The 2,500-nt window shown below is 58.7% G+C and overlaps 1 non-coding gene across 1 annotated transcript in view; it reads right to left on the bottom strand.

The window, feature by feature from the left end:
- The window catches only part of LOC124761595, a 1,909-nt gene extending 1,148 nt beyond the window's left edge, over positions 1–761 (bottom strand). The window contains exon 1 of the ribosomal RNA XR_007012439.1: positions 1–761. This exon is cut by the window's left edge and continues 1,148 nt beyond it. This is a non-coding gene — a ribosomal RNA (small subunit ribosomal RNA).
- Positions 762–2,500: the final 1,739 nt, after the last annotated feature.

Genomic DNA, 2,500 nt, shown 5'->3' with positions numbered 1-2,500 from the left:
ACGCACGGGGCGGTCGCACGCCTTCGGCTCGCCCCACCGGCAGGACGTCCCACGATACATGCCAGTTAAACACCGACGGGCGGTGAACCAACAGCGTGGGACACAAATCCAACTACGAGCTTTTTAACCGCAACAACTTTAATATACGCTATTGGAGCTGGAATTACCGCGGCTGCTGGCACCAGACTTGCCCTCCAATAGATACTCGTTAAAGGATTTAAAGTGTACTCATTCCGATTACGGGGCCTCGGATGAGTCCCGTATCGTTATTTTTCGTCACTACCTCCCCGTGCCGGGAGTGGGTAATTTGCGCGCCTGCTGCCTTCCTTGGATGTGGTAGCCGTTTCTCAGGCTCCCTCTCCGGAATCGAACCCTGATTCCCCGTTACCCGTTACAACCATGGTAGGCGCAGAACCTACCATCGACAGTTGATAAGGCAGACATTTGAAAGATGCGTCGCCGGTACGAGGACCGTGCGATCAGCCCAAAGTTATTCAGAGTCACCAAGGCAAACGGACCGGACGAGCCGACCGATTGGTTTTGATCTAATAAAAGCGTCCCTTCCATCTCTGGTCGGGACTCTGTTTGCATGTATTAGCTCTAGAATTACCACAGTTATCCAAGTAACGTGGGTACGATCTAAGGAACCATAACTGATTTAATGAGCCATTCGCGGTTTCACCTTAATGCGGCTTGTACTGAGACATGCATGGCTTAATCTTTGAGACAAGCATATGACTACTGGCAGGATCAACCAGGGAGCTGCGTCAACTAGAGCTGAGCAGCCGGCCGCCCGGGAGTGTGTCCCGGGGGCCCGCGCGAACACGCAAGCGTCCGCTCAATCATTCTGCAAACAGGAGGAGGCTGAGCTCCCCTGCACAATACACCTCGAAACCCTCTCAGGTCCCGGCGGCGCGCAGCGCCGTCCCAAGTACTTGGTCGGGTTCGAGAGAGGCGCAATCGCCCGGAGTTAGGCGAGTAGACGCTTTCGGTGCGACCACCCGTGCTCCCAACTGAGCTTGCCGCTGCCGACAGAGGCCCGGGAGCGTGCTGTCGTGGCATTGCCGGCGGGAGACAACACGCGCCACCTACGGTGACCGGCAGCTCCAACGCCAGCGCCACAGAAGGACAAAAGCCCCACTTGGGTGCCGAAGCGAACTCTCCCAGCACAGCGCACACGCCAACACATCCGCACAGCTGCGATACAAACCACCAGCGAGAACCGCTGGGGCGACCGAGCAGCAGACGGCGTCGCGGCGCCGAGCGCCGGGCGGCGGCGCATCCTCAACGCACACAGTCCTCAATCGGACCAGCACACTGCAGATGTCCACCGCGCTTCGCACCGGGCCCGCGAGGACCTACTTTGGCCGCACGGCGCCGCGCGCAGGGTGCGCCGGCGCGCAGCTGCGACGCCTGCCGCGTCCGTCGGCCGGCGCGCCTGCCACTGGCCGCCCCCACCAGCCGGCTGTAGCGCGTGCGCCCACGCACCGCGCGGCCAGCACGCCGGGAGGCGCCCCCTCACCGGCCGGGGACGGTCCCACCCAGCCACCGCCGCGTATCGCTTCACACCCAGATGCCGTTCAGTTTCGTCGGCATGGTGGGTATCGCTGGAACAACCGGTTAGTACCTCAACCTATCGTCGCCATCACCGATTCACCCCTAGCGAGAACAACCGCACCACAACGGGTTACCATTTCTTCATTTGCGTAACTTCACCAGAAAACGTAGGCGTCCATCGCCATTTGCAACTTCAACCATTATTGCATGCCTGTGTCAGGTGTCACGCCACACTACGTCTGCCCACATACACGCAACAAAATGTGCACGCCTAGACAATACGTGGAAGGTGGCCCCCGTACGTATGCGATGTCCATTGCTCGAACGACTGTCAACCGGCTTCTGTAGCATGTCGCAGATATGGAACGCGCTGCACCATGCCATCACGGTGTGTGAGGAGAGACGACTAGGTCCGAATACATCAACAGACAGCTCATGCTGATCGCCATCCACGGCGTCCGTTCCTCCCACACGTCTCTATGGCGTACCACACTGCAATCCAGCTCTCATAGGGAGACGACACGTAGCTGCGTGCACAATATTTGCACTGTATGGTCCGCCGTTTTTGGGCGCAGTCGTTGTACGGTCACACATGTGCCACGATGTATCATTCAGTACATAAGGACGAATGTGCAGTACAGATTGTGGTTCACGCGTACGACATCAGCGGACAGTTGACACAGGCCGCACCACAACGTAGCCTGCGTACGTCGCATGCGAAGGGCATTGAACATGCAAACTTGTCACCAACCACCTTGCGAAGGCAGGGGGCAAGGTGGGGACGTGGGGAGAGGTGGGGGGGGGGGGGGGCGGCATGTACGCCCTGCTGCCATCCACATTACAGTGTACAGCAGGAGCATGTGGAAAGTCAGCAAGACTTGCAAGGTGTTTAACATGAAGCGATACACAGGGGAGCGGGCAGTGCGAGTAGCGAACTATATTG

This window comes from Schistocerca piceifrons, unplaced genomic scaffold, assembly GCF_021461385.2.
Source record: "Schistocerca piceifrons isolate TAMUIC-IGC-003096 unplaced genomic scaffold, iqSchPice1.1 HiC_scaffold_583, whole genome shotgun sequence".
Classification (NCBI taxonomy): Eukaryota; Metazoa; Arthropoda; class Insecta; order Orthoptera; family Acrididae; genus Schistocerca; species Schistocerca piceifrons.
The sequence above is the reverse complement of the archived record's forward strand: the minus strand, read 5'-3'. Positions and strand labels throughout refer to the sequence as shown.